Source organism: Carcharodon carcharias, chromosome 5 (genome assembly GCF_017639515.1).
Source record: "Carcharodon carcharias isolate sCarCar2 chromosome 5, sCarCar2.pri, whole genome shotgun sequence".
NCBI lineage: Eukaryota > Metazoa > Chordata > Chondrichthyes > Lamniformes > Lamnidae > Carcharodon > Carcharodon carcharias.
Window position 1 is genome coordinate 130,930,937 of NC_054471.1, and position 19,906 is coordinate 130,950,842.

Consider the following 19,906-nt stretch of genomic DNA (forward strand, 5'->3'; position numbering starts at 1 on the left):
CCCCTACCCTCCACCCCCACCACCTTTGCCCCATCTGAGAAATTCGCCAATTTCGTACCTTCAACATCTGGATTTCCGCCTTCAGGATTTCTTACACTTGGTGCTTTATGCTCCAGTTAAAGTTGAGTATACCTACATTGTAAATCACAAATCTATGGAAACTCTTGCATTCACATGCCATAGACTTACAAACAAGACAATTATTGAGTTGTTAGCTATTTATTGCCCGTGTCAGCTTTTTTGAAGCTTTTGTCAGTTTTCAGGCTTGGTTTTCCTCTTCAACAAAAACAGAATTACCTGGAAAAACTCAGCAGGTCTGGCAGCATCGGCGGAGAAGAAAAGAGTTGACGTTTCGAGTCCTCATGACCCTTCGACAGAACTTGAGTGAGTCCAGGAAAGGGGTGAAATATAAGCTGGTTTAAGGTGTGTGTTTGTGGGGGGGGGGTTTGGGTGGGGTGAGAGAGAGAGAAGTGGAGGGGGTTGGTGTGGTTGTAGGGACAAACAAGCAGTAATAGAAGCAGATCATCAAAAGATGTCACAAACAACAGAACAAAAGAACACATAGGTGTTAAAAAGTTGGTGATATTATCTAAACAAATGTGCTAATTAAGAATGGATGGTAGGGCGCTCAAGGTATAGCTCTAGTGGGGGTGGGGGGAGCATAAAAGATTTAAAAATATTTTAAAATAATGGAAATAGGTGGGAAAAGAAAAATCTATATAATTTATTGGAAAAAACAAAAGGAAGGGGGAAACAGAAAGGGGGTGGGGATGGAGGAGGGAGCTCAAGACCTAAAGTTGTTGAATTCAATATTCAGTCCAGAAGGCTGTAAAGTGCCTAGTCGGAAGATGAGGTGTTGTTCCTCCAGTTTGCATTGGGCTTCACTGGAACAATGCAGCAAGCCAAGGACAGACATGTGGGCAAGAGAGCAGGGTGGAGTGTTAAAATGGCAAGCGACAGGGAGGTTTGGGTCATTCTTGCAGACAGACCGCAGGTGTTCTGCAAAGCGTTCGCCCAGTTTACGTTTGGTCTCTCCAATGTAGAGGAGACCACATTGGGAGCAACGAATGCAGTAGACTAAGTTGGGGGAAATGCAAGTGAAATGTTGCTTCACTTGAAAGGAGTGTTTGGGCCCTTGGACGGTGAGGAGGGAGTAAGTGAAGGGGCAGGTGTTGCATCTTTTGCGTGGGCATGGGTTGGTGCCATAGGAGGGGGTTGAGGAGTAGGGGGTGATGGAGGAGTGGACCAGGGTGTCCCGGAGGGAGCGATCCCTACGGAATGCCGACAGGGGGGGTGAAGGGAAGATGTGTTTGGTGGTGGCATCATGCTGGAGATGGCGGAAATGGTGGAGGATGATCCTTTGAATGCGGATACTGGTGGGGTGATAAGTGAGGACAAGGGGGACCCTATCATGTTTCTGGGAGGGAGGAGAAGGCATGAGGGCGGATGCGCGGGAGATGGGCCGGACACGGTTGAGGGCCCTGTCAACGACCGTGGGTGGAAAACCTCGGTTAAGGAAGAAGGAGGACATGTCAGAGGAACTGTTTTTGAAGGTAGCATCATCAGAACAGATGCCATGGAGGCGAAGGAACTAAGAGAATGGGATGGAGTCCTTACAGAAAGTGGGGTGTGAGGAGCTGTAGTCGAGGTAGCTGTGGGAGTCGGTAGGTTTGTAATGGATATTGGTGGACAGTCTATCACCAGAGATTGAGACAGAGAGGTCAAGGAAGGGAAGGGAAGTGTCAGAGATGGACCATGTGAAAATGATGGAGGGGTGGAGATTGGAAGCAAAATTAATAAATTTTTCCAAGTCCCGATGAGAGCATGAAGCAGCACCGAAGTAATCATTGATGTACCGGAGAAAGAGTTGTGGAAGGGGGCCGGAGTAGGAGTGGAACAAGGAATGTTCCACATACCCCATAAAGAGACAGACATAGCTGGGGCCCATGTGGGTACCCATAGCCACTCCTTTTATTTGGAGGAAGTGAGAGGAGCTGAAGGAGAAATTGTTCAGTGTGAGAACAAGTTCAGCCAGACGGAGGAGAGTAGTGGTGATGGGGATTGTTCGGGCCTCTGTTCGAGGAAGAAGCTAAGGGCCCTCAGACCATCCTGGTGGGGGATGGAGATGTAGAGGGATTGGATGTCCATGGTGAAGAGAAAGCGGTTGGGGCCAGGGAACGGAAATTGTTGATGTGACGTAAGGTATCAGAGGAATCACGGATGTAGGTGGGAAGGGACTGGACAAGGGGTGAGAGAAGGGAGTCAAGATAATGAGAATTGAGTTCCATGGGGCAGGAGCAAGCTGAGATGATCGTTCTACCGGGACAGTTCTGTTTGTGGATTTTGGGTAGGAGGTAGAAGCGGGCCGTCCGAGGTTGGGTGACTATCAGGTTGGAAGCTGTGGGAGGAAGATCCCCAGAGGAGATGAGGTCAGTGACAGTCCTGGATACAATAGCTTGATGTTCAGTGGTGGGGTCATGGTCCAGGGAGAGGTAGGAGGAAGTGTCTGCGAGTTGACGCTCAGCCTCCGCGTGGTAGAGGTCAGTGCGCCAGACAACAACAGCACCACCCTTGTCAGCAGGTTTGATGACAATGTCGGGGTTGGCCTGAGAGAATGGAGTGCTGTAAGTTCAGAGCAAGAGAGATTAGAATGGGTGAGAGGAGCAGAGAAATTGAGACGACTAATGACAGTTCTCAATGGAAAGATCAAGAGAAGGTAAGAATCCAGAGGGAGGGGTCCAGGTGGAGGGAGAATATTGGAGGTGGGTGAAAGGATCCGTTGAACGGGGAGAGGACTCCTGCCCAAAGAAGTGAGCCCGGAGACGAAGACGGCAGAAGAAGAGTTCAGCATCATGCCGAGTCCGAAATTCATTGAGGTGAGGGCGTAAGGGTATGAAACCAAGTCTTTTGCTGAGCACTGAACATTCAGCATTGGAGAGGGGAAGGTCAGGGGGTATAGTGAATACACGGCTGGGGCTGGGATTGGAAGATGGGGTGGGGATGGAGGGACAGGCAGGGGTGGAGGGTCCTAGATGGATGTTGGTGTCGATGAGTTGTTGGAGCTTGCGTTCCTTAGCACTTGAGAGAAAGAGAAAAAGTTTCTTGTTGAGGTGTCGGATGAGATTGTTAATTGTAGCTGAAACTGCCTTCCTGTATCACACTTTGGTCTCTATCTCCCTATGTTCTTTCTCTCTATCCTCTCTCAAATTGTTCTTCTCATCAGAAGATAGCAAATCACTCCTCTAGCTCTCCAGCTACAACCTTGAATTCCAATGTGGCTTCAGTGAAACTCTACTGAATCTTGTACTTTGCTTCTTCTCCTTGGCCTCATAGTCTTGGAGGATGTCGACAGGTCAAAGCGCTTGACAGCACAGCCGAAACTCGCCTGCATGGTGGCAGTGAGGCCGGTCAGGATTATTGTTCCTTGACCTCCAATCACAGATTCCCTCCCTCCTGCCCATGCTCCTCCTCCAATCAAAGATCATATCTTGGAGGGGCAACAGGAGTGAAAGGGAGTGAACTTAAGGAATGGGAGAGACCAGAATCTGTGATTGGAGGAGCAGCTCCTCATAGCTTCTCTCTCTTCCAAGCTTGCTACTGTGCTAATCAGAAAGCATAGGAGTAGTGTTTCTTTGCTAATTTTTCACCCCTTTCTTTGAAATGTGTGGGTATCCATATCAGAAAAGTATAGGGTTTCTTCTATCTTAAAAATAGAAGACTGGGGAGGTGACTGAATGCAGGTCTTTAAATTATGAACAGTGTTGATGGAACGGATAAATGGAGAATGTTTTCTCTTGTGGTGGATAACATAACTAGAAGCCAAGAAGATAAGATAGTTACCAAGAAATCCAACGAGTGGCAAGAATATGGAACTTGCAACTACTGGGAGTGTTTGAAACGAATAGCATAGCTACATTTAAGAGAACTGGACAGGCGTATGAGGGAGGAGGAAGGTGATAGATTTAAATGAGAAAAGATGGAAGGATGCTTGAGTGGTGCTTAAACACTGGCCGTGGACTGGTTGGGCTGAATGGCCTGTTTCTGTGTTGTGTATCCTATGTAAAAACCCCTGGTGAAGTCCATTGCTTTCTGGTTGAGGTCTAGGGCATCCACTCAATTTTTGCCTGTGCTTTAAAATGACAAGTAATGCCTAATTCTTGAAAACAATGTATTTGGATCAGCAAAATCAATGCCCCTGTTCAGGAAACAAGGTGAGAATAATCATTGGATAAAAAGCAGAGGCCTAAATTGTTTAAAAATATCACCAGAATCGGAATCTACTTTGCTGCAGTACTGCATTATTCACTTTTGTTCTTCCCTCTGTTTTCTCTTTCTTGGATGAGACCATAGTAAGTTCATTTTGAAAGGCAAATAAGTTTTTATCTTGCAATCTAATTTCTCAAAATCTAAAGAAAGTACTTAATCTGCAGTTTGAAGCAACATTTCAGAACAAGTCTTGTGCAATATTGCTTGTGCTGTTGATGACAACCTTTTTATTTATCATTTGTCCTTTGTGATTCAAAATTTTAGATAGATTGACCTTGCACAGAAGATATGTAGCCATTTTTCTCTAAGAATGTGTTGCTTATAGATTTTAAATTTAACGGCAACTCTGCTTTAAAAAAAACCTTAAAATTTGGTATTCAGTTACTAACCTTTTACAGTTATCCATTTTGATGGATGCCCTGGCACTGCAATATACCATTATTTCTAGTAACAAAATTTAATGAGAGTTTCAGACTGTAGCAAGTTGGCGTATAGATGAAGTACTAGATCTTTTTATTGAGCACTTGATGTGCTCATTTTAACAAATCGAATGAGCTACAAAGTGGAGAAAGAAATCATTTTGTGTCACTACAGCCAACTGAGACACTTCAACTTCACCTGTTATCTGGATACTTAGACAGACCTTATAACCTAAATGCATTTATGTAGAGAATTGATGCGTGACAAAGTATATTTCTTATTTTAGTTGTATCATCTGTTTACTGAATTTAAGTAATGGGTATGAAGGATATATGAGAAAATTCTAAACCCAAGAATATCATAATGCATATTCCTCTTGCTTTTTCAAAAAAACAAGCCCACCTTAAGATTGTAAATACTGAATCGTGAATTTTACTAGATTTCAGAGTCACTAAGCAAACATTTTCCAAGGTAAGTCATCTTACATTGGTAGGTGCAGGAATATCATGGCTGTATTTTTATGGGAATGCCCTACTTTGTGTTTTTTGCAAAATAGTCAGTTTGTCTCCTTCGCTCACTTCCCTAACCTTAAAATACATAGAAATACATTGAAGTTACAGGAGTGATGCAGAATTTTCAGTCCAACCAGTCCGTATCAGCGTTTATCCTCAATACGATGAGTAATTATCACGTTTATTCACCCTGCTTCCATAGCAGTTCCCCGTTCCCATCAACCATTTTCCTCCATCCAGTTATCCAAACCAATCTTAAATGTTGACAATCTGTTTTCCTTGACTCCAAACCTTAGAAATAACGCCACAGCCTCAAAACTCTGAAGAAGTTTCTCTTAAACTTGTAACTCTGGCACCTCAACTACTGAAAATAGTCTGCCCAATCTACCAAATCCCTTCCTCCATAACTTTAAACATCTCTGTTATACTGCCTTGTAATTTAAGCTTTGGTAATAAACCTTGCTTCAAATTTGTATTTCTTCATAGCAGGCAGCATCCTCTTGAATCTATGTTGTACCCTGTCTAAAGCCTCCATGTCCTTCCTATAGAGTGCAGCCCATTACTGCACACAGTAAATGATGAGTTTTTTTGCAGTTTTAAATAAACTCATCATGACTAGTTGTCTTTTATATTGTATATTTCTCAAGATAAAGCCTAGAATTCTGTTGGCTTTTTTTTTATTCTTCGCAAGCTGATTCTCTGTGAGCCTATACCCCCCTCAACCCTCTGCTCTTGCATGGCACCGAGTTTCTTTTTATTTTCTCTTCATTTAAGTATTACTATTGTAAATCAACATTTTCTGGGTTGTCAAAAATCAATGCTTTTAGCAGCAAGTTATTATTTTGATCAAATAGTACACTCAAAATGTCCACCCCTTTGAAAACTGATCCATCAGGCTCCTTGCTAACTTCATCACAATAGTGAGTAGAAAGTCGGGATTATGAGAAAATCAATTCCCGGAGAAGCTCGAGGATCATTATTCTCATGCCTCAGAGCATTGATAGATTGAATCTCTAACCTAGATCTTGATGATGGAGTACTTTATTTTTTTGTACGCTGTCATGTTTTTGTAGGATTAGAGCTTACTCTTCTGTAATTTTGACACCTCAATTCTTGCATTCCCCCAAAAAATCTGCAAAACGAGGTCTTTTTGGAATCTTTAACTGTGTTTTTCATTCTTTCTGTTCATGGATTTCTGATTCCAGGAGGGTGGCAGGGACGAGAGAGGGAACACCACTAACAATGGAACTGAGATAGCCAAGTCTAAATTTTCCATTTGACTTTTAGCACTTGTATGTGGACATTTAGCTTTTATTCTCCTATTTTCTATAAGGCTTTTAAAGTTCCAGAGAACAATTTTTCATTCCCTTCCAGATGTTATTTATTCTGTAAATTAGTTCCAGGTATTTCTCTTTATTAAAGCACATTCACTAATGGGGAGATAGGAAGTACAATTTTGCTTTAAACTGCGAAACTATCATTTATTTAGACCTTTAATGTAGAAAAAAAATTCCAATGTGCTTCACAGAGGCATGATTAGACAAAAACTAAATATTGAGTCACAAAGAGGGGAGATATTATGAGGGGTACTCAAAAGTTTGGTCAAAGGGGTGGGCTTTAAAGAAGGTCCTAAAGGAGCAGAGGGAGAAGGAGAGGCAGTGAGCTGTAGGGAGGGAATTCAATGGTGTAGGGCTGCATGCCAAAAGGTAAGGACACCAATGGTAGAGAAGTAGAGGTCTGGAAGGGAAGTGAAGAAGTTAATAGTAGGGGGAGATGTTTTGGGGCTGGCAATGAATACAGAGGCAGGAAGAGTTGAAGCCATGTAGTGATTTAAACACATGGGTGAGAATTTTAAATTCTAAATGTTGGGTACTCAGGAATGATGGGTGAGCAAAACTTAGCTGTCTGTGTTCTATTCTGTACTAAGTTTATGAAAGGTGAAGATGGAAGTCCTATCAAGGAGAATATTGGACTGGAAGAGTTTGTAAGGAATGAATAAGGACTTCAGAAAATGGGAATCTTTGTGATGGAAAGGATATCTAGTTGCAAGTTCAGGGTTGGAGAGGCAACAGCAAGGTTGTAAACAGTCTGGTTCAACCAGATGTATTAACGGTCTGGATTTTGCAATCAGCGACAAAGGGATGATACTCAGCACTGACCTTGAGAAGCTTCCTATGAAGATTTAGCAGTTCTTGAGTGTCCATTTCCCTTATTCCAAAGTGATTCTCAATCTAGTGGCATCTATAGGGGACCTGTCATATCCAGCAACAGCGAAATAATTGGGTAGGATGATCAGCCAATCAGTTAGAACAATTCTCATGGATGCCAAACCTGGAAATAAAGTTTGGGACAGACACCTGGGATAAAGATAGAAAATGGAATATAAAATAAAAGAATCGTTGAAAAAAGATACATTTTTTTGTTGAAGCTTTTTGACAAAAGAGAAACAAAGATATTTGTGCTGCAGCGCTATATCATGGTGACTTAGACTCACCACCATTGCGTGAATCAATATTCATCGAACTTATGAACTCGGCAGCTTGAGCAGTTGAGTTCCGTTTTAATGACACCATGTATGCCCAGATAGATAGTGTTGCCATGGGATCCCCTCTAGGCCCAGCTCTTGCAAACATCTTTGTTGGGTTCCATGAGAGACATGTCTTTGATGGAATGACACCTAACCTCCTACCCCTTGCATACTTTTAATAAGTGGATATATATTTGCTATATTTAAATTTGCAGCAGCATGTAATAATTTCCTTATGTATCTTAATGAGCTCCATCCTGCGCTCAAATTCACCTTTGAAATGGAGCAGTCAAATGTACTCACTTCCCTTGATGCACTAGTTGAGAAATCTGCCAGGGGTTCTCTAATACGGTCTACCATAAGCCTTCCTTCACTGGTCAGTTGGGATTCTTACAGTTCCACACGCTATAAAATTGGTCTTATCAGCAACCTTGTAAAGAGGGGCCAAGCCATTTGCTTACCATGCAGGCTTGATACCAAAATAGGGTGCATCAAAGGCATCCTGTGGGATAATGGCCGCCCTGATCAGATTTTGTGCTGTATTTCACACAAACTCATAAGTGGGCCTAATGTCGTCATTTCCGGCCGTGAGAAGTGCCCAAGTCTACCTCAGGTTACCCTGGAAGGCAATGCATCGCAAAAATTTGAGCAACGGCTGAAGTTGCTGTTTCACACTGTTATTATGCAGTAGCAACATGTGTTGTATTCACCACTAACAAAATGATGCCTATCATGAAAATGAGTAATGTGGTGTATGAATTTCTGTGTCAGTGTGATGCTAGGTATGTACGCCATATGTCCCAAAGACTGGCAGATCGAATCAAGCAGCAGATCTCTTTTGTTCGCAATAGGCAATGTGCACACCATACCCAACCAGCCCATGTTTGCAGAATTCAAAACAGTGTCCAACATTAGATGTGATTCCACAATTGGATAACATTTGCTAAATAATCCTCACTGTGCTAAAAATTACACTGACCACCAATTTAAGATTGTCAGTTGGGCTTGCAGTGTAATATATTTGCATATACTAGAAGCTACATATATGAATGCACACTCTGATTCTTGGCAGACCGATAAAACATGCACACACATTGTGTCTGTTTCAGCTAAATAAAATAAGTGACAGCCATTTGCTGCTTCATTTCTCAGGGCAATGCCTTGACCAATAGGAGTCAAGCTGGTTTAAATTTCAAACAATGCTTGGCAGTTAGCTGTTGGTCACCAACAACTGATGCATTCTTCATGGCAATGCCGCTACCAATCAGAATCCACTTGCCAGCCAATCAGCACACTCTTCTCAAACTGTATAAATTGTTGATACCTTTATATTTGAATTGTTGGAATTGTCCTGATGAGTGCAAGATGAAAAGCTTTGATAAAAACTGTCTCTCTTTTTCAGCAGTGCTCAAGTTCTGAACTACTAAATGACTATTGACAAACTAAAAGTTAATTTTTGTTGAAAAATTCATGGACTTGTATCATGGACTGCATGGAATGACACTTATGATCTCTGTAGTGTCCAATAACTTTGAAAGAGAAATTCAAACATGCTAACAGTTGAAAGAATAACAGGTCAAGATATCACATTTTAAAACTTCTATTGTATCAGATGACTTAAAACATCTGTAGGGAATTTATACTTTAAAGTACAGAAATAAACAATTCCTTTTTACTTCTCACACATCGTACTGCCTCGGAATTACAGTTCTCATTACAAACAGTTCACAGTTGCTCCCAGTTTCCAATGGGTTGGTCCTTTTTATTTTACCAACTGTGTAACTTCTAATCCCAGAAATATTTCTCACAGTGAAGGTTACACTGGAGGTATTTTCCTCTATCTCCATGCTAGGAAAATCTTCCAGCTTCCTTTAATTCCTCATGAACTAAGTCTTAAACATAAGAACATACGAAATAAGAGCAGAAGCAGGTCACTCGGCCCCTCAAGCCTGCTCCACCATTCAATAAGATCATGGCTGATCTGTTCGTCTTTCGAATTCTACATTCCCATTGACCCTCGATAACCTTAGGTTCTTTTAGGCAAGTGAATCAATCTACCTCACTTCACTTCCATTGTCTCCTGAGACAGAGTTTCAAACTCGCACAACCCTCAGAGAGAAAGAATTTCTCCTCATCTCTGCTCCAAAAGGGCAACCCCTAATATTAAAACAGTGCCCCCTAGTTCTGGACTCACCCACAAGAGGAAACTTTCCACATCCACCTTGTCATTACCATTAGGATCTTACATACAATCAAGTCACCCCTCACTCTTCTCAACTCCAGTAGAAACAGGCCCAGCCTGTCTAACTTTCCCTCATAAAACAACCCATTCATTCCAGGTATCAATCTAGTAAACCTCCTCTGAACCACTTCCAATACATTTACACCCTTCCTTAAATAAGGATACTAAAATGACGCACAATGTTCGAGGTGTGGTCTCATTAAGGCCCTGTAAAACTGAAACATAGCATTCTTTCCTTTATGTTCAATTCCTCTGGTAATAAAGGATAATATTCCATTAACCTTAATTACTTGCTCTACCTGTGTGCTAACTTTTTGTGACTCATGCACTAGAACATCCAGATCCCTCTGCATCCATTCTCCATTTAAGTTATACTTTGCTTTTTTTATTCTTCCTGCCAATGTGAACAACTTCACGTTTTCCCACATTATACTCCATCTGCCAGATTTTTGCTCACTCACTTTATCTATCTATATATGCCTGCAACCTCCTTATGTCCTCTTCAGAACATACTTTCCTACCTATCTCTGTGTCACCTGCAAAATTAGTCTCTATGCCTTCACTCCCTTTATCTAACTCATTGATATAAATTGTAAAAAGTTGAGGCACCAGTACAGACCTTTGCGGGACTCCACTCGCCACATCCTGCCAATCAGAAAAAGACTCATTTATGCATACTCTCTGTTTTCAGGACCCAATCCTTGTCACCCTGAAGCTAAGTCTCCATAATGGCTATCAGATCATATTTATTTACTTTGATGTGTGCTATCGATTCATTTACTTTGTTATGAATGCTATGTGCATTCAGATACAGAGCCTTTAGTTTAGTCTTTCTGTTATCTTTGTAACATCTAACCTTGACTATTGGTGTATTCTTGGGTTTTATCTCTCTGTCCTTTCCTCCTATTCTGTAACCCTCATTTCCTATATTACCATTATGCTCTCCTACCTTGAACCTACACCTTGATTTGCTACATCTACCCAAGTTTGGTCCCTTACTCCCGTTGTTTAGTTAAAGCCCCCTCTACTTCCCAAGTAATGTGATTTGCAAGGACACATGTCCCAGCACAGTTCAGGTGTAGACTGTCCCAACAGTATAGCCCCACTTTCCCCAGTACTTGTGCCAGAGCCCCACAAATCTGAATGTGAGCTCCCACCCAGCTTCTGAGTGTTGAACGTTAGCATTTTCTCTGCTTAAGGTGCCAGCCTGGTTGACTCCATCACTTGCTCTCTACCTGTCAGTTGGCTGCAGACCACACAAGACAAAACTGCTATAACTGTCCATCTGTGACGTACCTGGGTTTAAAAGGAAACCTGTAACCTGATCTTAAAATGGCACCCTCTACCCATCCCCAAAGCAACAGGAAGCACATTAACTTTCTACCTAAATAGAAATGTTAGTTAGGTATCCTTGATCCCTACTTCCATTTTAAAAGGAAAGGGATATTTTATAGCACAATTGTTTTCAACTTAATATTTATAACACCTTTCTAAGACTTTGGGAATCTGTTCATTGTGGACTTAGAAACGGTTGTCATTGCCCCCAAACATAAATACATTCCACCTCAGTGAAAAACATATGAGTCTTTTTCCAATCTCTAACAATTAACCCCCCCTAGGCTTGCTGTCAGGCAGACTCCAACACCGGTCACATGACCCCTTTCAGCCATCCTACGTTTAAAGCTTAATCTTATTAACCTCATAATTGTAACACACTCCACACTTATAATAATTTCTCAGGGCAGGAGCATTTGTTCTTAGGACACTGCTGAAAACTACAGAACTGAACACTCGCAGTGGTTTTTACAGCAGGATATTGTGCTAAATGTTGTAGTTCATTACAATTTACTGATTGTGTGTTGATTGCAACTGCACAAACTGCAATAACGCACCCTGAGGAGGAGCAAGGTATCACTGGTAGCAATTCAGATTTCTGTTTATAATTGAATATGACAGGGCAGCTGATCTGCAGCTGCAGCATATGGGAGCTGATGAGCACCAGTTTGATCAGTAGCAACCACATCTCCATTTAGGGGGACTTTGGCTCAGAGTTGATGAGCTGGAGTCCAGGCTATGGAAACTGCATGCATCAGGGAGGGAGAAAGTTACTTGGATGCTTTGTTCCAGGAGGCAGATATCTCTTAGGGTAGGTTCATCAGATTTGTTCTGTAGTCAGGGACAGGATGGTGTGACTACAAGTGAGGTAGCACTGGAGGAGCCTGAGCCCTTGCACTTTGTCCAGTAGTATGGAGCTCTTGAAACCTGTTTGGTAAGAGCAGAGACTGCAGGGAAGATGAGCAAACTGATCACAGCACTGTGGTACAGGGGGCCATTGAAGCTTGGGGAAGTAAGAGGGAATGTAGTTGTTCTAGGGGAATGTTTAGTTAGGGGGGTAGATATGATTCGCTGCACCCCAGTGCATGAGTCACAAATGACGTGTAGGTGCCCAATGCCAAGGTTAAGGACATTTCCTAGGAACTTGGCTGGGAAGGGAAGGATTGATTTATTGCAGTACATGTGGGTACTAACGACAGAGGTTGGACTAAGAAAGAGGGCCAGCAAGTAATTAGGAAGCCAAATGGAATGTTGGCCTTTATTGCAAGGGGGGTGGAATATAAAAGTTGGAAAGTCTTGATACAATAAACAGGGTACTGAGACCACACCTATGATCCTGTATGGAGTTTTCATCTACTTATTTGAGTTGGGATATACTTGCATTGGAGGCAGTTCAGAGAGGATTCATTGGTTGATTCCTGGGATGGAAAGGTTGATTCAAAAAGTTGGGTCTATACCGACTTGAGTTTAGAACAATGAGAGATGATCTAAATGAAACAAATAAAATTCTGAGGGGGCTTGACAGGGTAGATGCTGAGAGGATGTTTCCCCACCTTGGGGAATTTAGAACTAGGGGGTGCAGTTTCAGAATAAAGGGTCATTCAATAGATTCAAGGTGGAATGAGACATATTTGTTCTACAACAGAGTCTATGGTTATGGGAGACGAGGAGGAATGTGGTGTTGAGGCCACGATCAGATCAGCCTCATTGAATGGTGGAGCAGGCTCAAACGACCAAATGGCCTTATTCTTTGATGGGATGTGGGTATTACTGGCAACACCAGTATTTGTTGCCCATCTCTAATTGCCCTTGAACTAAGTATTTACTAGGCCATTCGAGAGGCCAAATAGCCTGCTCCTGCTCTTAAATTGTATACTCATATATTTCAGAAGGTAGTTAAGAGTCAGCCACCATTGCTGAGAGTCTGCAGTCACATGTAGTCCAGACCAGGAAAGAATGAGAGATTTCCTTTCCTAAAGGACATTAGTGAACTGAATGGATTTTTAAGCCAATTGATGCTAATTTCATGGTCACCATTACTGAGACTTGCTTTCAATTCCAGATTTTGTTAATTGAATTTAAATTCTACGAGCTGCCATGGTGGGATTTGAACCCGTGTCCCCATAGCTTCAGACTGAACCCCTGGTTACTAGCCCTACTCTGCTTCTATTTTTTATGTTCTTACGGATGCCATAAGTTGCTGTCAGTTTTACATGTTGGTGACAGCAAGAGTTTCCCTGTCATTACAACTGAAAAGTCCAGGCCATTGGTTTGGGAGAAAGGTAAGTGAAATCAGTGGGGGGAAAAAATGTGCAGTTTGTGGCAGGCCTGAAGACAATGACTTCAGTCTGCCCAATGTGTAACTGGTGGAATTGTGGCTCATCTAAGGTTGGATGTCACATGAGCGCACAGGCAGTAGTGGAGAGAGTAATTTGGTACTGTCTATTTCTGTATGGTCAGACATTTTCGTGGAGGCAGACACCCCCGAGGGCCAGCCTGGGCCAGGAAACTACAAGTTAATTTTGCAGCTGTCAGGCTGTTCAGTGTCCCAGGTTGTGGCTTCCAGCCCATCTAGAAAGGATGTACCATCTCTGAAAGCTGCCGGCCAGTCGGATGGTCAGCAGGTTTTTAGTCCCAGTAGTGCCACTGGAAGTGATGGCCACTGCCAGTCTGCAGCCTGGTCCCCAAAGAAGAATTGCATGAAGGCCAAACTGGAAGTTAAGTGGGGTAATTTCTCTGTGCCCAGTCAAGCAGTCCCTGGCAAGGGGGTGCAGTATTCAATAGGCCAGGGTCTGGGGGAAACAAGGGGCAACAGTTGCCATTTATGAGCAAGGGGAGGCTTCTATTAGACAGAGGATATCCAAGCAGGGGAGCTCCCCATTAATCCCGCAACCAGCCACAAGAGTTTATTTGGTGGCCTCTTCTCTTGGAGTGGGCACTCCTGAAGCTTGTGAATTGCCAGCAGCAGTGGGAGGGGGCCCTGTGGCCACTAATAAGCCACTTAAGGACCTCATTTGGCCCAAGGGTGAGGAAGCCACCTGACACATCTACCCTGCTGCTGGTGGCTGGTAGCTGGTACAGGCTGGTAGCCAATGGCATGCAGCCCGCTCTTTGTGGGGAGGGAGGTTGTCATAAAATTCCAACCCATGTCTCAGATGATATTGCCAGTGGGCAGGAAGAGAAGAGTCCTGAGGAGGGATAATTTGGGGAATGCAGAGAGGAAATAACCAGGATGGGAGAGTAAACATTTTTGACAATAATGAGATTAAAGTAGAGGAAAGGAAGTGTTGATCCGGGAAGTGGGGGCTTGTGGATGTGGAAGGTAGTCGGGCTGGATTGGGATTAGGAGGAAGTGGATAGCAAGGATAGAAGGAAGTGTTTGGATAGGAATCCTAACGTGATCGAGAGTGAAGGACTAAAAAGGACACGACACGTGAGATAGCAAGGTCGAAGTGGATGACCGTGAATACGGTTAGGCCATTAGAAAATTCATCATACAGTGAAATTTATGTACAGAATTTATAAACTTTATAGTTTTTAAAAGCATATTTGCATATCTGGCATGCTTTCCTCAATCTTTCCACATCTCAGAAGTGCATGAAAGTTGATAAAACTGCATGCTCTGTCAGATGACAGAGCTTATGCCACACAGGAGATTAGGATTGCGGTAATATTAGGTCATATCAATTTGTGAGATGATAAGTGGAATGGAAAATTGGCTGACATGATAAATGGTACAGTAAATTAGACGACCAAAGGGAAAAAAAAAGTCATGTTTGTCAATCCATTAGGGTTTCTTTGAGCAGAAAAATAATTTTGAAAGACTCCCATTGATGATCTAATATATTAAATGGAATATTTGAAAAAAATGCAGTATGACAATGTTTGAAGGTTATTGTGTCGAAATAATACTTGCAGCATGAATACCTTTCATTTTATTAAATGCTTAGATGTGGAAAGAATAATAAATAGCTTTCTATTCCAATGCATTTTTAAGGAATACTCCAGGGAAAGCTGCGAAGAATCTGAACCAATAACTGCTAGTTGTTTTGATTAAAAAAAATAGTTGTTACAAACTTCTGATATTGCAGCTTATGTAAAGGTCCTGCATGCTGAAGCGTGCTAGTTTGATGGGGCATAGTAAGGAAATATGCTGGAGGATATGGATTAGCAAAGTGGACTGATTAGTCGCAGTGAGGTACAGACACAATCATATTGTTCCATTTTTTGCTGCCTGCACTGGAACTGTGTGTTGTGCATGTTGTCTATTAATTGATGTGCAATAGCCTGTTGCAGCGTGCTACATAGAAAGAATCAGGATTTATATATCATGGCCATAGGAGATCTCAAAGGACTTCACAGATTATTTTGAAGTGCACTCGTACGCAAAGTGGCAGTCAGTTTATACATGCAAAGAGATCCTTGGAACAGCAGCATAATAAGTGACCAAATAATCTTTTTTTGGTATTGATGATTGAGGAAGGAATAATGACCTGAACACTAGTAGAACATGCTGTGCTTCTGTATCTAGTGCATTGGAATCTTTGACCCACACCTGAACAACGGGGGCCTTAGATGGTGCCTCAAGTAATGCAGAATTCCCTTGGTATACCATTCATTGTCAAGCTGGATTATGTGCTCAAATTTTGGATTGGAACTTGAATCCACAATTATCTAACTCAAAGGCAAGAGGGATACAAACTTATCCAAACTGACACTTTAATCTTGTTCCTCTAATGAAACAGATCACTTAGTTCAATGCATGTCGAACATTACAAACATTTTTCTCATCAGAACTGTATTCCAAATGTAATCTCAAATGTGATGTATAAGGAGACACCTTAATTGTAATGCAAAAATGACAGCCTTTAATTTCATGGTTGTCATCTTAAGTATGTTGCGCAAATCTTGTTGATGCAATGAATTGGATTCACAAGAATTATGCTTAATTTTAAATCATCAGTTAACTATACCTAGTAGTAGTCAATATCCTAATTTATATTCCGCTAATTGTTTGTAGGCAAAGTGATAAAAGCTTAAATTAGCATCATCAGTGAATCTGCATATTTTGGGACTGTGCTGAAGTTGCAGGTCTTAAGCCATTTAAACCATAATGTAGTAGGTTAAGCTAGGCTTGAGAATAATTGAATGTTTGCAACACATAATTCAATTATATGTGCAAAGACCTTTTTGCAATTGGTAATCTCTTTGCTTTTTAAGAAAGCTGTAGTTCGGTAATTTGATCAGCTAGTTCATTTTTGAATTCGCGGATGAGGTGAAAGGATGGAGGAATAAAATAATAATCCTCACGTTGATGCTTTGCATGTCTAAACAATTATTGGTCAATGAGTTGAGTACTGTACCAAATTTTATCTCACTTGAATATTCAACAGTGTAGACAGCTCCATTTTTTTGCCGCCTTATCTTTTGAGCCCTCAATTTTATGAAGTTAACCAAATGTAAAAAGGAAATTGAAGTAGCTCAAGAAATGTTTTTCTAACTTGTCATAAAATTGTTGCATTCCACTTACGACAGAATCAAAATTATAAAGCTCCTTTTAAATAAGAAGTGATCTTATTGTGACATATAAGATTCTGAGTGGGCTTGACAGAGTAGATGCTGAGAGGATGTTTCCCCTCCTGGGGGAATCTAGAACTAAGGGGCACAGTTTCAAAATATGAGGTCTCCTATTTAAAACAGGATATATTTCTTCTGAGGGTTATTGATCTTTTGAAATCTCTTCCACAGAGACTAGTACAGGCTGGGTCACTGAATATATTCAAGGCTGAGTTAGACAGGTGTTTGATCTACAACGGACTTGAGGGCAATGGGGAGCAGGCAGGAAAGTGGAGTTAACACCACAATCAGATCATCGATGATCTTATTGATTGGCAGAGCTTGCTTGAGGGACCTACACCTGCTCCTACTTCTTCTGTTCTGAATCGGCTAAGTTTTATCTCAAAGTATGGGAGATCTGTGTCTGTGAACCAGCTTCTGGAATTTACGCTATTTCTAGCTCCCAAATCAACACGAATTTTGTCAGTTCAACGCAACTTGCATTTACGTAACACCTGTAACTTAGTAAAATGTCCCAAGATACTTCAGAGGAACTTCAAACAGAATGACACTGAGCCAGGCAATATTGAGACAGGTGACCAAACGCATGGCCAGAGAGGTGGATTTTAAGAAGCATCTTAAAGGCAGAGAGGTATAGGGAAGGAATTTCAGGGTTTGGGCTGGGCAGTTGAAGGCACAGCCACTAATGCTGAAGCCATGAAAATCGGAGGTGTGCAAGAGGGCAAAGTTGGAGAAACACAGACATCTGTGAGGGCTGTAAGGCTGAAAGAGGCTACAGAAATAGGGAGGGCCGAGACTATGGAGGAAGTTGAGAGTTTGCGGTGTTGCCAGATTGGAACTGATTTAGGTTAATGAGCACAAAGGGTGATGATTGAATGGAACAGCGCGAGTTACAATATAGGCAAGACTTTTAGATGAGTTTAAGTTTGCGGAGACTTCAAGGTGGGAGGCTGATCAGGAGTGAGTTGTTTGCTGCAGTTAGTGGAGCGCTAAATCAAGTGTGGGCCCCATAAATTGAATGATGAAATGCATCATTTAATTCTAAGAGGGAAATTCTCCAATTAGATTTTTTGCTGGCTGTTTGGAGTAGGGAGCACATAAAGATGGAATCTATTAATATAATTTGGGGTAGTTGCATATACAAAAGCTTTGATTTGTTTGGGAGGATGGGAGTTATAATATAGCAGTTTCTCAGAGCTTGGAAAGGAAGGATTAATTGACAGTGGTTTATGGGAGAGGAGAAAACACATAGCTATTAAAACTATATTTGAGAATATAGATATAGGTTTTAACTTGTTCTGTAGAGTCTTGCAGGGCTTGTTCGATGAAAGGTTTTTAATGATGTTGTAAATTGGGGCAGAGTTTGAATGTTCTAAAATAAAAGCAAAATACTACGGATGCTGGAAATCTGAATTAAAAACAAAGTGCTGGAAAAACTTAGGTCTGGCAGCATCTGTGGAGAGAGAAAGTGAGTTAACATTTCCCGTCAGTATGATTCTTCTTCAGAGCTAAATATTCTATCTTTGTGGAGCACTTATGTGCATATCACTGAGACTGCAGGGAATTGGATAAATACTTGAAGGAGAAAAAAAAATCAAGGGTTATGGGGAAAAGAGTCGGGGAGTGGGACTAATTGGATTGCTCTTTCAAAGGGCTGGAACAGATACAATGGGCCAAATTGCTTTGTTTATACTGTAAGATTCTATGATTTGATATAGATTTTAATTTGTTCTCAATTATTAACATACATCATGTCACTGGCACTAATAGACCTTGGAGTTCTGATTTAGGATTTGTGAAACAATGAGGCGACAAGACCAAAAACAGTCTTTTCCAAACTACTAGGTTCAAACTGGACAAACAAGTAAATATGAAACCTAAGGGGGAGGACTGGGGTGCCTGGGCTTTGAGCTGAATGTTCGACACCCCTGGCCTCAATTGAGTGTGACTTTTATAATTCACTCACTGTGGAACTCAGGCTGAATTGCTGTCTTGCAGTCCTGTCATTTTATTTTTGTATACTAACTACAGCTTTGAATCACAATAAGGCAATATGCTTGTAAATTGTTTCTCAAAAGAAAAATGCGACAGTGACCATTAAGTGGCAGTGTCACGATGCCTTTCTTGAAATAGCAGAAACCACAATGCAGTGTTTTTGAAAGATTACCAGGAGTTTTATACAGTTGTTTATTGAATTACACTGCAGTTACTGTAATGAGGAGCTCGGAACTAGGAAAGCCATATGATTTATGAGGTCATCTGAACTGCAGTGACTTTCTCTGTTATTTTGCTGTGCATTGAAAAATGTATTTTCATGTGCAGCACAGCTATTACTGTAACAGTTTTTGTGGACTTTCTACCATTTTAATCATATTGCCTCAATTCAGGACGAATTTCTATGCACATCTGCAGTCCACTTTTGAATGAGTAATATACGTTTTGCTAATATTTGCTTTAATGGTAATTGCCTGCTAAGAGCTAAAAACTGAGATATCTTTTGACTCAGCCAGTTTGGGTTCAGCAGCAAAGTTGTGGAATGAAAATTCTACAATAACGAAATATCATAGAATGACAGAATGGCTACAGTACATAAGGAGTCCATTTTGCCTGTCGTGTTTGTGCCAGCTCTCTGCAAGAGCAACTCAGTTAGTCCCACTCCCCACCTTTTTCCCATAGCCCTGAAATTGGATATAATCCAATTTCCTTTTGAAAGCCCCAATTAAATCTGGTGGCACTGCCAATCAAGCGGTACATTTCAGACCCTAACCACTTGCTGTGTAAAAAAAAAAATTTCCACATGTCGCCTCTGGTTCTCTTGCCAATACCTTAAATCAGGGTCCTCTAGTTCTCAACTCTTCTGCCAATGGAAACAGCTTCCCATTATCTACTTGTTCAGACCCCTCTATCACATCTCTTTCACATATCTTCTCAGCTTTCTATTCTCTAAGGAGAACAACTCCAGCTTCTCTTATCTATTCATGTAACTGAAATCTCTCACCCTTGGAACTAATCTCATTAAATCTTTGC

At 41.5% G+C, this 19,906-nt stretch overlaps 1 protein-coding gene across 1 annotated transcript in view; it reads left to right on the top strand.

Moving 5' to 3' along the window:
* man1a1 (mannosidase, alpha, class 1A, member 1) overlaps positions 1-19,906 on the top strand; it is a 517,794-nt gene that overhangs the window by 332,640 nt on the left and 165,248 nt on the right. The window lies entirely within an intron of this gene.